This window comes from Stenella coeruleoalba (genome assembly GCF_951394435.1).
Source record: "Stenella coeruleoalba genome assembly, chromosome: 15".
NCBI lineage: Eukaryota > Metazoa > Chordata > Mammalia > Artiodactyla > Delphinidae > Stenella > Stenella coeruleoalba.
The window spans coordinates 21,097,619-21,104,608 of NC_137161.1; positions in this window are offsets into that span (position 1 = coordinate 21,097,619).

The following is a 6,990-nucleotide window of genomic DNA, read 5'->3' on the forward strand; positions in this document are numbered from 1 at the left end:
GTAAGTAAGAGGGTCTGGAAGGGTCTGGCCAACATCTTTACTTGGAAAGATGAGAACTCAGAGCAAAAGAGGACTCAAGAGTGTTAGGGAAGGTCACACCTTGCGACTGTCTTCACGCCCTGGGTTGATGGGAACCAGTGCTGTAAGGATGACCCTGTAACTTTACCACCCTTGTAATTCTCCGAGCTGGGCTCCTATATCAAGCCAACAAGCTAAGGGCAAGGTGAGGAGAGAGAGGTGAGAATCACACTCTGATATCACCCTTGTACAATGCCAGCTGAACAGAGATGAATCAGCTCAACCACACTGGCTAAAGGGCTTTACCAAGAGCCACAGGTCACAAAGGGATACAGAGGATCCGAATCAAATAATGAATCAGGTTGATATTAGTGATAATACGGCATCGTGCAAACAAATGGATATGTAAACAGCGAATATGTCTCCCATTGAAACACCCGTGAGAAGAGTTACAAAATTTGACCATGGCTATAAAGAAAATATCAGTAATTTTCCCCCAAGTAGAAATAGTAGAGACTTCTTTGACCACCAAGTAATAAAACCAGAAATTAAAAAGTAGAAATGAGACAAAAACCCAACCATATGGAAAAATTAAACCCCCTCCTCAGGACTTCCCTGGTGGTGCAGTGGTTAAGACTCTGCACTCCCAATGCAGGGGGTCTGGGTTCGATCCCTGGTCAGGGAAGTAGATCCCACATGCGTGTGGCAGCTAAGGGTTTGCATGCCACACGAAGGAGCCAGGGAGCTGCAACTAAGGGGTCCGCATGCCGCAACTAAGACCCAGTGCAACCAAATAAATAAATAAATAAAATATTTTAAAAAACCCTCCTGAAAATTTATTTACTCATTTTAAAATCAAAGTATAGTTGATTTACAGTGTTGTGTTTATTACTGCTATACAACAAAATGATTCAGTTATACACATATATACATTCTTTTTAAAAATATTCTTTTCCATTATGGTTTAACATAGGATATTGACTATAGTTCTCTGTGCTATACAGTAGGACCTTGTTGTTTATCCATTCTCTATATAAAAGCTTATCTGCTAACCCTAACCTCCCACTCCATCCCTCCCCCAACCCCCTTCCCTTGGCAACCACCAGTCTGTTCTCTATGTCCATGATTCTGTTTCAGTTTCATAGATAAGTTCATTGGTGTCATACTTTAGATTCCACCTATAGGTGATATCATATAAGTTTTGTCTTTCTCTTTCTGACTTACTTCACTTAGTATGATAATCTCTAGTTGCACCCCCTCCTCAAATTTTAAAACTCCATTTGAGAACAAAAGAAAGTCAGAATTGTAAGTTCAAACAAGATTGGGAAACAAAGATGAAAACACTATGTGTCTAAAACAATGAGATACAGCTAAAACCATTATGGGAGGGACTTCCTTGGTGGCCCAGTGCATAAGAATCCGCTTGCCAATGCAGGGGACATGGGTTTGATCCCTGGTCTGGAAGATCCCACATGCCACAGAGCAACTAAGCCCGTGTGCCACAACTACTGAGCCTGTGCTCTAGAGCCCTTGAGCCGCAGCTACTGAGGCCCGCGCGCTTAGAGCCGGTTCTCTGCAACAAGAGAAGCCACCACAATGAGAAGCCCACACACTGGAACAAAGAGTAGCCCCTGCTCGCTTCAACTAGAGAAAGCCCACGCACAGCAATGGAGACCCAATGCAGACAAAAGTAAATAAAATAAAATAAAAAAACATTATGAGAGGGAAATTTCTTCTTAAACACTTATATTTCTGAAAAAGAAAAAAGACAAATATAAATGAATCAAGCATTCAAAGCTGGAAGATACAAAATGAGCAACAAAATACATCTAAGGAAACGGCTTCCCTGGTGGCGCAGTGGTTGAGAGTCCGCCTGCCGATGCAGGGGACGCGGGTTCGTGCCCCGGTCTGGGAAGATCCCACATGCCGCGGAGCGGCTGGGCCCGTGAGCCATGGCCACTGAGCCTGCGCGTCTGGAGCCTGTGCTCTGCAGTGGGAGAGGCCACAACAGTGAGAGGCCCACGTACCGCAAAAAAAAAAAAATAATAATACATCTAAGGAAAGAAGGGCAGAACGAAGACAAGCAGAAATTAATGAATTAAAGTACGAAACAAAGGTAGAATTGGTAAATGGAAGAGTTGATTCACTGTGGAAAAAACCCTACACAGTAAAATAGAGAAGCCACTAGCCAGCCTAATCAAGAGGAAAAAGACCACATACAGAGAACACATAATTAGGATGAGAAATGAAAGACAAGCATGATAAGAGAACATTTTAATATGTATTTTTTAATTACATAAATAATGCACGGATACATAGGCATTAGAAATAAAAGTCAAAGAAGAAGAAAAAGAGAGAGTAAAAAGTTAAAGTCAGCTCAGGCTGCCGGAACAGAATACCACAGACTGGGTGTGGCTTAAACAATAGACATTTATTTTCTTATAGTTCTGAGGCTGGAAGTCCAAACTCAAGGTGCCCACACAGTTGGTTTCCTCTGAGGCCTCTCTCCTTGGGGTGCAGACAGTTCCCCTCTTTACACGTTCGCCCCTCTGTACATGAGCCTCTGGTGTCTCTTTGTGTGTCCAAGTTTCCTCTTCTTAGAAGGATACCAGTCAGTTTGATTAGGGCCCAGCCTAATTTTAAGTTCATCGACACATGAAAAGGCCCCATCTCCAAACAGAGTCACATTCTTAGGTACAGGGGGTGGGGTGGGGTTTGGGGCTTTAGTATATGAATTTTGCGGGACACAGTTCAGCCCGTGACACACTCTCTCTCTTTTCCCCCCTCAAGTTCCACGTTTCTCCCAGAAGTAATATGATTAACCCCATGACATTTGCGGGGCCCAGGACAAGAGTCAAACCAAGGCCCACATACCATAAATCTACATACTTTTTGTAAATCCAGCTAACAAACTGTTAAATAGAAACGTTCTATCCTCCTACCTGGACAAATACACCTTCATATTGACCTGAGAAACCACGTTTGGATTTAGAATTCCTGGACTCTCCAGAGTTTCTTCCTAGAATGTGGTGTAAGGCCTCCCTTCTCTTCCCTTGCCCGGCTCCGTCTACACCACCAGGGCCTCATGCATACACAGATGGAGACTCCAACCTGCACATCCAGGTTTCTCCACACACCCCTCAAACAGGACCTAGCAGTGGTCACAGCAGTGGTACACTCCATCCTCAGGAAGACATACCTGAGGCAAGGTCCCCACAGACTCTGGAGGGAATGCTGGGGTCCCAGGAATAGGAAGGCTGGTCTAGAAGGAAGGTTCAGACTCTAGATGGGCATGTCCTCTGCGGATGTGATGCATCTGGAAGGAGGATGAGCAGCCCCTCTAAAGAGCAAGCCCGACGGGGAGGTCCCTCTTGCTCAGGTCTAAGGGGAATACTGCTACAACTAGATATTTGTGGGTATCTTTTTAGACCATTTTACATCCATTTAATACATAAAAAGGAGATTCTAATTCCAAAATAAAAGCTTATTTTAAAAAATGGATTCTCGGGCTTCCCTGGTGGCGCAGTGGTTGAGAGTCCGCCTGCCGATGCAGGGGACACGGGTTCGTGCCCTGGTCCGGGATGATCCCACATGCCATGGAGTGGCTGGGCCCGTGAGCCCTGGTCTCTGAGCCTGCGCGTCCGGAAGCCTGTGCTCTGCAACGGGAGAGGCCACAACAGTGAGAGGCCCGCGTACCGCCAAAAAAAAAAAAAAAGGATTCTCTCTTTTTCTGAGACTTGCTTTTTTTCCCCATTCTATCTTATAGATCTTTCCATGTCAGCATATATAGATCTACTTTATTCTCTTTAATTGTTGCATGATATTATACAGTATAAAGGTAAGGGGGAAATGATGAAGGCCCATTTAACACAATGCAATGTTAATCCTCTTGAAAATTTGGATGATTTAAAACCAAAATAAATTAAAAAAATAAAAATTCCCAAGACTGGCTTAAGAAGAAATAGAAAACCTGAACAGACTAATAACTATGGAAGTAGCTGAGGAAGTTGTCCAAGACAACCCCATGGTTTCTTTCAAATCTACAAGTGACAGGTAATTCCAAAGCTCATCAAACTCTTCCAGAGAAAAAAGAAAGAAGGAAACTGCCCAGTGATTTTTTTTTTGGAAGGGTATTAATATTGATACAGATTGTATTGTGTCCTCCCCCCAAATTCATATGTTGAAGCCCTAGCTCCCAATGTGATGGTATTGGGAAGTGGGGCCTTCCAACTGGGAGGTGGCTAGGTTTGGATGAGGTCATGAGGATGGAGCCCCCATGATGGGATTAGTGTCCTTATAAAAAGTGTCCTGAGAGACATCTCCCTTTCTCTTTGCTATGTTAAGACAGCCAGAAGATGACCATCTGTAAGCCAGGAATCAGACCCTAACCAGAAAGCAAATTGGTGGGACTTTGATCTTAGACTTCTCAGCCTCCAGAACTGTGAGACATAAGTTTCTGTTGTTAAAGCCACCCCAGTGTTTTGTTATAGCAGCCTGAGTTGACTAAGATAAATACCGAAACCTGACAAAGCAACAAAAAGAAATTCACAGACTAATTTAATCTACGAATATTGAAGCAGAACTTCTTCATGAAAGATTAAGAGGTAGAATCTAGTAATATAGTTAAAGAATAAAGAACTATAGTCAAGGGACTTCCCTGGTGGCACAGTGGTTAAGAATCCTCCTGCCAATGCAGGGGACATGGGTTTGAGCCCTGGTCCAGGAAGATCCCACATGCCGTGGAGCAACTAAGCCCATGAGCCACAACTACTGAGCCTGCATGCTCCAACTACTGAAGCCCACGCACCTAGAGCCCGTGCTCTGCAACAAGAGAAGCAACCTCAGTGAGAGGCTCTCAGTGAGAGCCCACTGCAAGGAAGAGTAGTCCCTGCTCGCCACAACTAAAGAAAGCCCGCACGCAGCAATGAAGACCCAACACAGCCAAAAAAAAAAAAAAAAAAGCATACTTGGAACAGCTGTGCTTATTTTGCAAACTCAGTGAGAAGCTGACTTTGCATAACTAATTAAAAACCCTTTGGTGGGACTTCCCTGGTGGTCCAGTGGCTAAGACTCTGCACTCCCAATGCAGGGGGCCTGGGTTCGATCCCGGGTCAGGGAACTAGATCCCACATGCCTTAAATAAGAGTTCGCATGCCGCAACTAAAGATCCCGCATGCCACAATGAAGATCGAAGATCCCGTGTGCCGCAACTAAGACCCGGTGCAGTCAAATAAATAAACAAATGTTTAAAAAATAAAAATCCACTGATATTTTTATCTCAGCAAAAAGCCTCCCACTCTTGTGAAGTTGACATTAGGTGCCCATTTTATGGATGGGGGAAGGAAGCATGGAGAAGATAAGTGTGTTAGTTTCCTAGGGGTGCTGCAAAAAAGTACCACAAACTGGGTGGCTTAAAACAACAGAAATTTATTGTCTCACAGTTCTGGAGGCCAGAATTCTGAAATCAAGATATCCATGGGGCAATGCTTCCTCAGAGATTCTGGGTAGAATCCTTCTTTACCTCTTCTTAGCTTCTGGTAGCCTCAAGCATTTTTTGACTTGAAACTGCATGTCTGATCTCTGCCTCTGTCATCATCTTGTCTCTCTGTGAGTGTCTGTCTCTATGTCCAAATCTATAAGGACACCAGTCATATTGGATTAGGGACCACCTGAATGACCTCATTTTAACTTGATTATCTCTATCAAGATCCTATTTACAAATAAAATCACATTTTGAAGTGCTGGGGGTTCGGACTTCATCGTATCTGTTTTGGAGGACACAATTCAACACATAACGGTAAGTAATTTTGAATTATGGAGTATTAGATCTAAAAGGGACTTTTTCTATGAAGCCACCCCACTCTATAGTTCCTCTCTGCATGGCCTTAACCATGCCCAGGCTCTCCTAAAATGGAAAGTCACCAAGGAAATTCACCAAAATATTAACTATGCTAATCCCTGCAACCCTTGATGACCCTTTAAAATGTAGGCCTCTCAGATCCTCTCTTGTTTCCTACTGACCTGGGTTTCCACCCTCCTGACTTAACATTTCATGGCTCATCTACCTCCCGAATATCCTCTGGAGCCCCAACAGAGGGCTTAGACCCGTCGGAAAGAGCGAGAACCGGGTGAGATATCCTTTGGGGAGCTCTGTGATCTGAACAGGAGTGATATGAAAGTCAAACACAGGGGCACTGGGCATGTGCAGCACAGCATAGACAAAGGTATAGAGACAATTAACAGCAGACTCTAAATTGGAGGAGCTATGTGAAAAGGGCCTGGGGCAGCCCATAGCTGGGGAAAAGATTGGAAAATTAGGTTAAGTGACAAGAGACTTCAAATCAAATCACCAGATACATATTAAGTGCCCAACTCAGTACTGCAATGAGGCATGGGTGATACAAAGACATATAATATCTGTTTCCTGCCCTCAAGGAAAGTATAATCTACTTACAGAGGTTAGACATAAAACTCAGGAGACGTAAGATAACAAAATATTTAAATAGCAATTCACAGTGCCACACAATCATTTGCTAAGTGAACTGTAGAGCTGATGACAAGCTTTTAGAATTCGGAACCAGGAGAGATTATCTGGTTATTTATGGTCTAGATAGGCTGCATATTTTCTTGCTGGGGGGAAACGAAGGGTTAACTGAGCAGGGCAAATCAATGAAACTAAGAGCTGCTTTTTCACAGAGATCAATGAAATTGATAAACTTTTAGCTAGGCTTAAAAAAAAAAGAAGATCCAAATAAAATCAGAAATGAAAGAGGAGCCATTACAACTGATGACACAGAAATAAAAGGATGATAAGAGACTACTATAAACAATTGGGTAAAAGCCAGAAGAAATGGAAACATTCCTAGAAACATACAACCAAGCAAGGTTGAATCATGAAGAAGGAGAAAATCTGAGCAGACGTGTAACTAGTAAGAGATTGAATCAGTAATCAAAAATCTCCCCCAAAAGAAA